Raw genomic sequence first — 14,766 nt, forward strand, 5'->3', positions numbered from 1 at the left:
TTTACTTAGGCAGCTTGTGAGCGAAATGGGTCTGTAATTGTTCGGAATAGAATGATCTTTCCCTGGTTTGGGTATCGCCAGTACAAAAGCATGACGCCAGAAGCTAAGGAAGGAATGCTCCATAAATATGTGATTGTAGAAGGTCAGTAGCGAAGATAATGATTTATTGTGTAGATTTTGTAACATTATGTAGTATATTCCATCCGGGCCAGCAGCACTGTTCTTAGCGGTGGATAAAGCTTCTTGAAGTTCTACCAAAGTAAGTGGTGTATTGTATTGGAAAGAGGATGTAATTCTAAATTTCGGATGGGATTTTTCTGCTAAAGCTTTAATCTTTTGAAATGATGGATCATATGCCGTAGAGTCAGACAACTGTGAAAATACTGTCCCTAGAGCATTTGCAATCTCTGCAGGAGTAGATAGCTCCTGTCCATTCACGGTGAAAAGTGGGGACGACAAAGGGGGAAATTTACTATTTAATTGTCTTATTTTCCTCCAAATAATTCTTACATTGGTATTTTTATTAATTGTAGTTGCGAATCGAACCCAAGAGTCTCTTTTTGCTTTCTTTCTAATATGACGGGTTTTAGCTCTAATTTTCTTGTAATTTATAAGATTAGTGGTGGTAGGATGTTTGCGGAATAAATTCCATGCACGGTTTTTTTCTTTTTTTATATTCTTACAGTCCTCGTTCAACCAATAATTTCTGTTTCTACAAGTGCTTGACTTTGGCTGTGGGATGGCAGTGGATGCAGCTGCTAGAAACTGTTTTGTAATATGGTCGGTAACAGTGTCAATCGGATGAGATTTGATGATCTGATTGTCGAAGGATACGTTAGTGGTATACTTTGCCCAGTCTGCCTTGGAAAATTTCCATTTTGTGTGAGTTTCTGAAGGTATGCAGTGTGACGTTTCAATTTTACATATTATAGGGTAGTGGTCACTGTTGAGTGGATCATCCAGAGCTGTCCACTGGATACTAGGGAAAAGGATTGGAGAGCAGATAGAGAGAGATCTATTGAAGAGACTGTTCCTGTTGGGAGTTGGAGGTAAGTTGGTGAACCAGTATTTAATATGGTTAAATGTCGTCTTTCAATAAGCTTTTCAATGATTTTTCCACGTCCGTCTGTATTGGAAGAACCCCACAATGGATGGTGTCCATTGAAGTCACCCAATAAGCAGAAAGGGGTTGGCAACTGCTGAATGAGATCTTCAAGTTCATGTATGGTACAAGGGCGACTGGGTGGCAGGTAGATTGAAGCAAATGTTAGGGTAACGCCAATGGCTATTCGTGTGGCAACAATTTCAACAGTGGTTTGCAACTGAATGCGTTTGCAGGGTACTCTTCCATCTATAAGTATCGCTACCCCTCCGTGAGCATTATTAGTAGCAGGTCTGTCTTGCCGAAAGAGAGTGTAATTTTTTATCGAAGTAGACACCTTAGGTGTTAAATATGTCTCTTGTAAACAGATTCCAATTGGTTTATAACGCTTAATTATCTCGTGGATGTCGTCGATATTGCTGCGAAAGCCTCTACAGTTCCATTGGATGATGTTTTTCATTGTTTGGGTTTAAATGAAGAAGCTGTGTCTGTCTGCTTTTTGGAAATCTCTTTCTGTCGGTCAATTTTTATTTTGTCTCTCTTTGAAAATATTGGTCTGGCCTCTATTACATCTTCTGGATGAATTTCCAGAATGGTTTCCGTTTCTTCATGAGAGCAAGTCTCATTTGTGTCCATGAAGAAAGATTCAGCATGCTGCTTGTTACCGGGATCAGAGTTTTCTGTTTGAGTAGATCTTACAGGAGTTGTAAGAGTAACAGGAGGTATCGTGACTGGTGTGTTATTAGATCTATTAGAAGTCTGCTGCTTTGAGGACTGAGGTACAGTAGAGAGTAAAGTTCGAGCCCATTCAGAAATAGAGATGCTAGGCGGGATTGATATATCTGTTTGAACTGATATTGAGTGAAAATTTTGAGAAGCGTCGGCATATGTACGTTTTGGCATCGGTATTAGTTGCTGTAATTGTTTTCTGGCTTCGGAAAATGACACTTTCTTTTCTATCTTGTATTTTTGGATTTTCTTCTCATATTTCCACTGATCGCATGTTTTTGAGAAAGCTGGGTGATTGCCTTTACAATTAGGGCAAAGTGAGGACTGCGATTTACAATCAGCTTGGGCATGTTCCTTCGATCCACAGTTAGGGCATACTGCATCACCTCTACAGACAGTTTGGGAATGTCCAAATTTTTGACATTTATAACACCTTAGCTGGTTTGGGATATACGGGCGAATGCGGCAGTTCAAATACCCGGCTTTTACTGATGATGGTAGGTTGGGTGAGCTAAATGTCAGTATGATACTGCGAGTTGGAATAAGTTCGCCATCTTTCTTAATCATAATTCTCTTCGCTCGTATGACCTTCTGATCCTGCAATTCGTTGACAATTTCCTCTTCTGAGACATTCATTAGGTCCCATTCTGAGATAACACCCTTGGAGGTATTGAGTGTTGCGTGTGGTGACACCTTAACAGGGATTCCATTGAATGTTGTGAGCTTGAGAAGGTACTCTGAATGTTTAGAGCTTGTAGTCTCAACCAACAGATCGCCAGATTTGAGACTGCGCACAATTTTGGGGGAACCTGCTACATTTTCCAGACACTTTTGTATGAGGAATGGCGATAGATTGCCTAGGGCCTGGTTCGCTAAGGAATGCAGGATCAGGAAACTCGGATGTTCTCTTAGAGAATCATCCGTCTTCAGTCTCTTTCGGTTGGTTTTGTCATCATTAGGTTGATGCAAATCCTTTGAATTTGAATTTGCTGTCTGAATCGGGGGAAAGTTTTCAAAGTCCATGTTTTGCTCCTTTTGGCCCTGGGGGTTTGCTTTACCACCCAGGTTTCCGGCCCCGCCAGTGGGAGGCAGTAGCAGAGCCACAAGGTGACCAAGCGGCTGAGTTAGGAAGTTAGTATTAATATAAAAAGAAACAGAAAGGTGGTTTTCCTTCCTGCACCTTTGCCTACTTCTTGTAGTGCGAAAGAGCTACTTTGATCGAGAAATCAAGAAAAACGGTTGTTGAAACAAAAAATAGAATCTATTCGCTGAAAATCTCTTTAGAAAAATGGTTTTTACAGACGCACTAGAATCACTTGGCCACGGAACGCTTGGCACCCGGGGACGTTCGAGAAAGGTCAACTTTTTATCAAACACAAGTCCCAAGAATTTTGTGTCTGACACTACTGGAATAACATTTTGTCTGAGCCTTAATTCAGGTTCAGGATGAAGATTACGCTTATGATAAAAGTGTACGCAAACAGTCTTCTCCGGCGAGAACCTGAAGCCATTTGCAAGTACCAAGGAATTAAGGCGACTGATGGTTTGTTGCAGTTGTCTTTCAATAACCCTCATGTTGCATGACTGACAAAATATGCTAAAGTCATCAACATAGAGGGCACTGTGTACAGTCGGAGGAAGTTGTTCTGTGATGGAATTTATTTTGATGGCAAAAAGCCTGACACTTAAAACTGATCTTTCAGGTACTCCCTTCTCTTCGCTAAACGAACGAGAGAGGGAGAATCCCAGACAAACTTGGAAAGATCGATTGGCTATAAAGTTTTTAATAAAAATGGGGAGATGCCCTCTAAGACCAAGGCTATGCAAATCTTTTAAGATGCCAAATTTCCAAGTTGTGTCATACGCTTTTTCCATGTCAAAAAACACTGACACCAAGTGTTCGCGATTTAGGAAAGCATCCCGGATGGATGTTTCCAGTCAAATTAAATGATCAAGAGTTGATCTGTTTTTTGGAAGCCGCACTGGATGCTGGAGAGAAGATCATTCGATTCTATATACCACATTAACCGAAAATTAACCATTCACTCCAGGATTTTGCACAGACAGCTAGTCAGAGCAATAGGACGGTAATTAGTAACGAGTTTAGGATCCTTTCCTGGTTTTGCAAAGGCAAGCACAAGGGCCATACGCCAGAAATCCGGAAATAGCTCATTTATATATATTCTATTATACAAAACAAGCAGGGGATCCATAGATGTAGGTGAGATATGTTTAAGCATTTCATAATGGATGCCATCTAGTCCAGCAGCACTTGCCTTGGAATGATAGAGTGCACTTTTTAATTCTTGCAGTGTGAAAGGCACATTGTAGGGAAAAAGGCCTTTCGATGAGAAATTTAGTGCCTCTTTTTCTCTTTTATGTCTCAGGACCAGGAACTCTGGGGGATAGGATGGTATCCCAGAGATGTTTGAAAATGTTTTTCCAAGAGCATTGGCTATTGCAGTGGGCTCTGCAATATTGCATCCATTATAGTTTAGGATCGATGAAGTTTGTTTGTTTGGTTGAGTTTTATTGGCGCATCAGCAACTATGGCTATAATGCGCCAAAACCTTGTCTTAAAAAGTAAAAAATTTTCAGTGACCTACTGAATTAGGTCACTACGTCAGGTTATAAAAACAAATATAAACTGTAACAGACAAATATCAGTAAACAAGTAACAATAGAAAATCTTAAAATAATAAGATTTTTTAAATATGATTAAAAATGTTTACTGATTTTAGGAAATTAAAAATAGCAGAAACATGGTCATAGTCGGATAAAATCTGACTGAGTGTATACGGCTCAGTCAGATGGTTAAAAGTGGTAAAACGAGCATTTCTAACACTGGTACAGTCAACTAAAATGTGTCTCATTGTTAAAATTTTGCTACAGGACTCACACATAGGAGGGTCATCAGCCCTCAGCAAAAACGAATGAGTTAAATGACTGTGTCCTATGCGGGTCCGGGCAAGAACAACTTCCTCCTTACGATTCCTGCGCAGACTAGACTGCCACGGTTCAATTACAGGTTTTATATGATATAATTTATTCGCAGTCTGTCTATTCCACGAATCCTGCCATTGGGAATGTATCTTTTGATGTATTATTTGCCTGTAGTCTGTATAGGGGACTAACAAGCAGTGGTTATTATTGGGAATTGCTGATTTGGCTGCGGCGTCAGCCAAATCATTTCCCCTAATCCCAATGTGGCTGGGAATCCAGCAGAAGCGGATATCATATTCACGTGCATGGAGAACGTGAATCTTCTGCTGAATGCTAGACAGAACTGGATGAGAATTATATCTCACGGTTATTAAAGCCTGTAACACGCTGAGAGAGTCGGAATATAAAATGAACCGTTGGTATTGGCATTTACTAATGTAATCCAAGACTAACTTTATAGCGTGCAGCTCTGCAGTAAATATGCTGCATTCAGAGGGAATGTGCTCCGATGTAGTGCTGTCTCTAAAGACAGCAGCAGATCCCACATATGATTCCGCCTTCGAGCCGTCTGTGTAGACTGGCGCGAAGTCAGAATGTTCAGCTCGGTGTGCTGAAAAAAGCTGCAGGTAGACAGACGATGGAGTGTCCGTCTTTCCCCAATTTCTAAGGGACAAGTCACATGCCAGGACTTGAGCATGCCAGGGTGGAAGGGGTTGCTTTGGTGTTTGGGCAACCTTGTCTACCGTTATATTAAGTTCTTTGAGTAGCTCTTGGACACGAATACCAAAAGGACGATTGGCAGTCTTACGGGTGTTGTACAAATTTTCCCATCGTGGCTCAAAAACGGTTAGCCACGTAGGGTGGTCTAGCAGGGATTTCAGTTTTAGAGCGTACTTTAAAGACAACTGCTTACGTGGAAGCGATAACGGTGGTTCGTTTGCTTCGACGTATAAGCTCTGGACTGGAGATGTTCGATATGCTCCAATAGCGGTACGGAGAGCCAGATGATGGACAGGATCCAGCCAACGAAGTACACTGTCTCTGGCCGAATTGTATACCAGGGACCCGTAATCTAGTCTGGATCGTACAAGTGCACGGTAGATGCGTAGTAGGGTGCATCGATCCGCACCCCAAGATGTAGAGGAAAGAGAGCGCAGAATATTCAGCCCTCTTCTGCACTTTGTATGGAGTTGACGGATGTGATCCAGAAAGGTCAGCTTTTTGTCAAATACGAGTCCCAAGAATTTTGTATCCGCTACTACTGGAATAGCATTTTGTCCGAGCCTTAATTCAGGTTCAGGATGAAGATTACGCTTATGACAAAAGTGTACGCTAACGGTCTTCTCCGGCGAGAACCTGAAGCCATTTGGAAGTGCCCAGGAGTTGAGACGATCAATGGCTTTCTGCAGTTGTCTTTTAATAACCCTCATGTTGCATGACTGAAAAATATGCTAAAGTCATCAACATAGAGGGCACTGTTTACAGTTGGAGGAAGTTGTTCTATGATGGAATTTACTTTGATGGCGAAAAGCGTGATACTTAAAACTGATCCTTGTGGTACTCCCTCCTCTTGGCTAAAGGAACGAGAGACTGAGGATCCCACACGAACTTGGAAAGATCGATTGGCTAAAAAGTTTTCAATAAAAATGGGGAATTGCCCCCTAAGACCCAGGCAATGCAGATCTTTTAAGATGCCAAATCTCCAAGTTGTGTCATACGCTTTCTCCATGTCAAAGAACACCGACACCAAGTGTTCGCGTTTTAGGAAAGCACCCCGGATAGATGTTTCCAATCTAATAAGATGGTCCAAAGTGGACCGGTTCCTTCGGAAGCCACACTGGATATTGGAGAGAAGGTCATTTGATTCTAAGTACCATATTAAACGAGAATTGACCATTCTCTCCAGGATTTTGCACAGACAGCTAGTCAGAGCAATAGGACGATAATTGGTAGTGACTTTTAGATCCTTTCCTGGCTTAGCAAAGGCAAGAACGATTGCCTTGCGCCAGGAATCCGGAAACTGCCCTTCAATAAAGATTCTGTTATACAGAGAGAGCAGATAATCCGTAGATTTTGGTGAAAGATGTTTAACCATTTCATAATGCATGCCATCTGGTCCAACAGCACTTGCTTTGGAAAGGACAAGGGCTCTTTTCAGTTCCTGAATAGTGAACGACCCATTGTAGGGACAGATGTTCTTAGACTTAAAATTAAGTGCCTGTTTTCCCAGTTTATGTTTCAGGACCAGGAACTCTGGGGAATACGAAGATGTTGCAGAGATGTTAGAGAATGTTTCCCCAAGAGCATTGGCTATTGCAGTTGGATCTGCAATAGCGCATCCATTATAATCTAGGATTGAAGAAGGGTGGGATGTATATTTTCCCTTCATTTTCCGGATTTTATCCCAGACTACCTTAGCATTGGTAGCCTGGTTAATAGATGATGTAAAACGGATCCATGAATCCTTTTGACTCTGACACGAATGTAGCGTGCTTTGGCTCGTGCACGCTTGAAGGCTATCAGATTAACAGTGGTAGGATATCGACGGAATATCCCCCACGCTTTGTTTTGAGCCTTTTTTGCTGCTGTGCATTGTGAATTCCACCAAGGTTTGGGAAACGGTGGAAACCGGGCAGATGTTTTTGGAACAGCATTCGCAGCTGCTTTGACAATGATTTCTGTGATGTACGTTACTGCATCATTGATAGGCTCCTGACTGACTGTACTGAGGTCAAAATTTGCCTGATGTCGGAAGGCATTCCAGTCAGCCTGATGAAACTTCCACCGTGGTAACCTAAAAGGAAGACATGGTCTCCCACTGTGTAACAAGGTTATCACAGGGAAGTGATGACTTCCGTATGGATCCTCCTCCACTTCCCAAGTGAGTGAAGGGAGTAGAGAAGGGGAGCAGATAGAGAGATCAATGGCAGAAAACGTACGGGTAGGCATGTGGAAGCAGATGTTTGTTCCAGTATTTACAAGGGAAAGGGCATTGTCATTGAGCATCCGCTCTATGACCCGTCCTCTTCCATTGATGTTAGCACAACCCCACAGGGTGCTATGTCCATTAAAATCCCCAAGAAGTAAGAAAGGGGGTGGCAACTGCGTTACAAGATCATCAAGGTCTTCCTGGGAGATGTCAGTCCCAGGTGGCAAATAAATAGAGCAGACCGTTAATAAAAATCCCACTGTAAGGCGAATTGCAACAGCCTCTATGCTGGTTGTAATTAGCAAGAGCTGAACTGGGGTCTGATTACTCACAAGGATAGCCACTCCTCCATGAGAAGGACCATCCGCAATTCTATCCTTACGAAAGATTGTGATGTTATGCATGGTGGGATCATCATTTGCTTTTAGATACGTCTCCTGCAAGCAAAAGCAAACTGGCTCGTGCTTTTGCAGGAGGGCCTTGATGTCATCAGTATTTCGCCGGAATCCACGACAATTCCATTGTAGGAATTTAGCCATTATTTTGGCTTGGTGGGTCAATCAGGCGGCTTCCGAAGTGCTGAGGGCTTACTTTTATCAGTCTTGGCTTTATCTTTTTTGGGGAAGAATGGACGCTGTCCCGTGTCCATTTCTTCCTCCGCAAAGAGTTCCAAGCCTGATTCATCTGGTACTTCCTTGTGCTCGACATCCATTGTTTCTGTTATTCCTGTTGGCTCTTTACCACTTGGTTTTGTTAGTGGTGGAGCATTAGGAGGTACGGATATAGGAGTGGCAGCTGATTGCGTTTTTTTGGTGGGCTTTTGTGAACTCAATAAATAGCGGGCAATCGGTGTGAATGACTCTCTTGGTGGTACAGTCATCTCAGTCTGCGTACCGATAGTACAATTTGCAGAAACCTTCTGGGCATATGAAGGTTTCCCGCTATTTATTGGTTGAATGCGTTTTCTAGCCTCTGGGTAGGAGATATTCAGCTCTGTTTTCAATTTCTGGATCTCTTTTTCATCCTTCCACCACTGGCATACTCTGGAGTAGGCAGGATGATCTTGTTGGCAATTTACACAGATCGGTTTAGAAGCTGAACATTCCTTGCTCTCGTGGTCTTTCGCACCACAACGAGCACAGGCAGGGTTACCACGACAAGCCGTTTGTGAGTGTCCGTATTTTTGGCATTTAAAACACCTCAGTGGGTTTGGAATGTAGATCCTCACTGGGCAGTTTAAATACCATGCCTTGATGGAACTAGGAGGCCGTGGGGTGTTAAATGTTAGGATGAGAACTCGGGTAGGGACGAGATTCCCTTCCTTCCGCAATGATATTCTCTTGACAGCTGTCACTTCTTGATCTTTTAATTCAGAGCAGATCTCTTCTTCAGAAACGTGAAGAAGATCCCACTCTGATATCACACCTCTTTAAGAGTTCAAAGTTTTGTGAGGGGTTGTGATGATGGGGACTCCCCCTATAGATGTGGCTTTCAAAAATTTTTCAGCTTGATTTATATTTGATGCTTCTATTAGAATATCTCCAGAACGCAGCCGTTTTACGGATTTGGATGAACCTGCCATACCTTCAAATCCTTTCTGGATAAAGAAAGGTGACATTTTCCCAAGTGACTGCTCTCCTGTGGAATGGAGAATGAGGAAAAGAGGTGTCACAGATGTTGTTTTCTTCTCAGTTCTGGCTCTTTTAGCTGAATTGCTTTCACTCTCATCTGACGATCGATTAGGTAGGGGCCTTGTTGGGGCCACAGAAGAAGAATTTAAATTACTCATATGAGTAAAGAGAAAATGTCTGATGCCTAAGTACCTCACCCACCACGGAGCCCTACGAGGGGACGCCCACTCGTGAACTAGCAGGTACTGTGTACACGAATGGGACGCCGAGTTCGCTTAGAACACCATACCCACGTTACCAATAAGTCTTTATCCCGTCCCAGAACCAAAGGGAGGGAGACGTATTGGAACGCAGTTGACCCTAGCAGTATAAAACCACCCGCCAATTGATACCAGTCGAGCCGGTCCGGGACCACCCGTCTTGTCGAAGCAGGGGCAAAGTGGTGTATTAAGGCTGGGCCCCTCAACCACCAGGATCTCCGTTTCCGAAGTCCACGGGTCGCAGCGCACGGCTGCACACGCCGGATTCCAATGATGTAACCCTGGAACCAAGGTATGGGCGTTAGATCCCAGTGATGCTAATCTGGAAACCCAGCAGCATCACTGGGAGGTCCCCTCACCACCACGTACAGGTGCCCACGTCGAGGGGGATCGATGAAGAGTGGGATGTATATTTTCCCTTCCTTTTTCGGATTTTATCCCAGACTACCTTAGAGTTGGTACATTGGTTAATAGATGATGTAAAACGGATCCAAGATTCCTTTTGACTCTGACGGCGAATGTAGCGTGCTTTGGCTCGTGCATGCTTGAAGGCTATTAGACTAACAATGGTAGGATATCGGCGGAATATCCCCCACACTTTATTTTGAGACTTTTTGGCTGCCGTGCATTGTGAATTCCACCAGGGTTTGGGAAACGGTGGAAACCGGGCAGATGTTTTTGGAACAGCATTCGCAGCTGCTTGGACTATAATTTCTGTGATGTACGTTACTGCATCATTGATAGGCTCCTGACTGACAGTACGGAGGTCAAAATTTGCCTGACGTTGGAAGGCAGTCTAGACAGCCTGATCAGTCTTCCACCGTGGTAACCTGAAAGGAAGACATGGCCTCCCACTGTGTAACGAGGTTATCACAGGGAAGTGATCACTTCCATATGGATTCTCTTCCACTTCCCAAGTGAGTGAAGGGAGTAGAGAAGGGCAGCAGATAGAGAGATCAATGGCAGAAAAAGTATGGGTACGCATATGGAAGAAGGTGTTTGTTCCAGTATTTAGAAGGGAAAGGTCATTGTCATTTAGCATATTCTCCATGACTCGTCCCCTTCCCTTGATGTTAGCACTACCCCACAGGGTATTATGTCCATTAAAATCCCCGAGAAGTAAGAAAGGTGGAGGCAACTGCGTTACAAGATCATCAAGGTCTTTCTGGGAGATGTCAGTCCCACGTGGCAAATAAAAAGAGCAGACCGTTAATAAAAATCCCACTGTAAGGCGAATTGCAACAGCCTGTACGCTAGTTGTAATTAGCAAGGGCTGAACTGCGGTCTGGTTCCCCAAAAGGATAGCTATTCCTCCATGAGCAGGACCATCCACAATTCTGTCCTTACGAAAAAGTGTTATATTATGCATGGTGGGGTTATCGTTTGCCTTTAGAAAAGTCTCCTGCAAGCAAAAGCAAACTGGCTCGTGCTTTTGCAGGAGGGCCTTGATGTCATCAGTATTTCGCCGGAATCCACGACAATTCCATTGTAGGAATTTAGCCATTATTTGTTTCTGGTGTTACGGGTGGCTCTTCCGTACATTTTAGCTTTTCTTTACCACTTGCTTTTGGTAGTGGTGGAGCACTAGGAGGTACGGATACAGGAGTAGCAGCTGACTGCGTTTTTTTGGTGGACTTTTGTGAACTGAATAAATAGCGTGCAATCGGAGTGAATGACTCTCTTGGTGGTATAGTCATGTCTGTTTGTGTACCGATAGTGCACTTCACAGAAACCTTCTGAGCATATGAAGGCTTCCCGCTATTTATTGGTTGCATGCGTTTTCTAGCCTCTGGGTAGGAGATGTTGAGCTCCGTTTTTAATTTTTGTATATCCTTTTCGTCCTTCCACCGCTGGCATGCTCGAGAGTATGCAGGGTGCTCTCCTTGGCAGTTAATACAATTAGGCGTGGAGCTATACATTCCTTGCTCTCGTGATCTTTAGCAACACATCGAGCACAGGCAGGGTTACCACGACAAGCTGTTTGTGAGTGGCCGTACTTTTGACATTTAAAACACCTCAGTGGGTTTTGAACGTAAATCCTCACTGGGCAGTTTAAGTACCCTGCCTTGATGGAACTTGGAGGCCGTGGGGTGTTGAATGTTAGGATGAGAACTCGGGTAGGGACGAGATTCCCATCCTTACGCATGGATATTCGCTTGACAGCTGTTACTCCTTGTTCTTTTAATTCAGAGCAGATCTCTTCTTCAGAAACGTGAAGAAGATCCCACTCTGATTTGACACCTCGTGAAGAGTTCAAAGTTTTGTGAGGGGTTACAATGATGGGTATTCCCCCCTATAGATGTGGCTTTCAAAATTTTTTCAGCTTGATTTTTGGTTGATGCTTCAATTAGAATATCTCCAGAACGCAGCCGTTTTACGGATTTGGGTGAACCTGCCATCCCTTCTAATCCTTTCTGGATAAAGATAGGTGACATTTTCCCTATTGACTGCTCTCCGGTGGAATGGAGAATGAGGAAAAGAGGTGTCACAGATGGTGTTTTCTCCTCAGTTCTGGTTCTTTTAGCAGAATTGCTCTCACTTTCATCCGACGATCGATTAGGTAGGGGCCTTGTTGGGGCCCAGAAAAAGAGGGATTTAAATTACTCATAAGAGTAAAGAGAAAGTGTCTGATGCTTAAGTACCTCACCCACCACGGAGCCCTACGAGGGGACGCCCACTCGTGAACTAGCAGGTACTGCGTACACGAATGGGACGCCGAGTTCGCTTAGGAGCACCATACCCACGTTACCAATAAGTCTTTATCCCGTCCCAGGACCAAAGGGAGGGAGATTTATTGGAACGCAGTTGACTCTAGCAGTAAAATACCACCCGCCGATTGATCCCAGTCGGGCCGGTCCGGGACCTCCCGTCTTGTCGAAGCAGGGGCCAAAGTGGTGTATTAAGGCTTGGCCCCCTCAACCACCAGGATCCTCGTTTCCAAAATCCACGGGTCGCGGCGCATGGCTGCACACGGCGGATTCCAAAGATGTAATCCTGGAACCAAGGTACGGGCATTAGATCCCAGTGATGCTAGTCTGGATGTTCAGCAGCGTCACTGGGAGGTCCCCTCACCACGTGCAGGTGCCCACGTCGAGGGGAGATTCGTGGGCCTCAACATACAGATATTGAACTGGAAATGTTCTATATGCACGTAGGGCAATCCTAAGAGCAGTGTGTTGGATGGGAGCAAGACGAGCCAAGGTACTCTCTCTAGCAGAGTTATAAACAGGTACTCCATAATCCAGCCGAGATCTAATTAGGGATCTGTACAGACAGAGCAAAGTGTAACGGTCTGCACCCCATGACATACTGGAGATTACCCGGAGGACGTTCATTTTCTTAATGCAAGTATTTCGTAGGTGTTTGATGTGATCTTGGAAATTTAGCTTCTTATCGAAAAGTAGCCCTAGGAGACGAATATTGTTCATGATTGGAATAGGATGACTGTCCAAGAGTAGCTCAGGATCTGGATGGATTTTGCGCTTGTTGCAGAAGTGGATAGCTGTAGACTTTTGCTTTGATAGCCTGTATCCATTTTGGGTCATCCACAGTTCAATATTATTTATTGATATTTGTAAGTGCCTCTCGATATAATTCATATTCTGGGAATGACAGGATAAGGTAAGATCATCAGTGTAGAGATATGAGTCGACAGTGTTTGGAATTCTGTTTGTGATATTGTTGATTCGTATTGTAAATAAAGTGGCACTGAGTACAGAGCCTTGTGGGATTCCTTCTTCTATATACTAAATTCATTCGGAGACTGCAGATTGTTTTGTTCAGGAAAACATAAGCAGATCCCACAAACTCTTATTTGAGCCATATGTATATACCGGCAAAAAAGTATGTGTATTCGGTGTGGTGTGCTGCAAAGAGTTGATGATATATACATGGTGATGTGTTAGCTTTCAGCCAGCTCCTAAGACTAATGTCACAAGATGGAGATAGTATATTCCAAGGAGGAAGGACTTACTTGGCTGACGTGGATATATTATCCAACGTTAAGTTAATATCATGAACCAGCTCTTGAATCCTGATACCAAAGGGTCGACTGACAGTTTTATGCATATTATATAGATTTCCCACCATGGCATATAAACAGATGACCATGTAGGATGGTCAGGCAGAGATTTTATTTTTATGGCATATAGTAACGACAATTGCTGATGTCGAAGCATCAATGGTGGTTCATTGGCTTCAATGTATATACTTTGGACAGGTGAAGTTCAAAATAATCCTGTGGCAATCCATATGGCTCTATGGTGGATTGAGTCATCGGAGTACAGAATTTATAGCAGAAGAATAAGCTTGGGAACCATAGTCAAATTTAGAGTGGACAAGTGTTCGATACAGATGCAATAATTGCTTCTATCTACTTCCCAAAAGTTGGAGGAGATAGCAGTGAGCATGTTCAAACCTCTCGTACATTTTTCTCTGAGCTGACGAATATGGTGGAGGAACGTTAGCTTTAGATCAAATATGAGTCCTAAAAACTTTGTTTCTGCTACCACAGGAATTGGATTCTGTCCAAGTATGTGTTTTGAGTCTGGATGTAGATTCTGTTTGCGGAAAAAATGCACACAGTTTTTTGAGCAGAAAACCTAAACCCATTGGCTAAAGTCCAGGAACTAAGGTGGTTGACTGCTTGTTGCAATTGCAGTTCAATTACTGTCTTGCTGCAGGAATGACAAAAAATACTAAAATCATCCACATAAAAAGCACTATTTACTGAAGGAGGAAGCTGTTTTGTAATGGAGTTAACTTTGTCTGCAAACAGTGTAACACTGAGGACAGAGCCTTGGGGGACTTCTTCCTCTAGGCAAAAGAGGCAAGACATACTGGATCTAATACGAACCTGGAAGAGTCGTTTGTGTTAAAGAAAACTGCTACCAAATTCTCAAGCTTTACAAACGCATCGTATATCGCTGTTTCCAATCAGATTAGATGGTCTAGAGTGGACTGATATCTTCGGAAGCCACACTGAATCTTGTTCAAAAGGTGATTTGCCTCAAGATAATATATAAGGCCGGTAATTCACCATTTTTTCCAAACCCATACATAAGCAACTGGTCAGAGCAATTGGACAATAGAGCAATTGGACAATAGCGATTAGGAGTTTTAGGGTCCTTTCCTGGCTTTGGGAATGCTAGAACCATTGCTCTACATCAAGAA

At 43.3% G+C, this 14,766-nt stretch overlaps 1 protein-coding gene across 1 annotated transcript in view; it reads right to left on the reverse strand.

Annotated features, from left to right (window-relative positions):
• Positions 1-14,766, reverse strand: part of LOC150085794 (protein Skeletor, isoforms B/C-like) — a 715,869-nt gene that overhangs the window by 403,664 nt on the left and 297,439 nt on the right. The window lies entirely within an intron of this gene.

This window comes from Mastigoproctus giganteus, chromosome 5, assembly GCF_048544385.1.
Source record: "Mastigoproctus giganteus isolate SK-2022 chromosome 5, ASM4854438v1, whole genome shotgun sequence".
NCBI lineage: Eukaryota > Metazoa > Arthropoda > Arachnida > Uropygi > Thelyphonidae > Mastigoproctus > Mastigoproctus giganteus.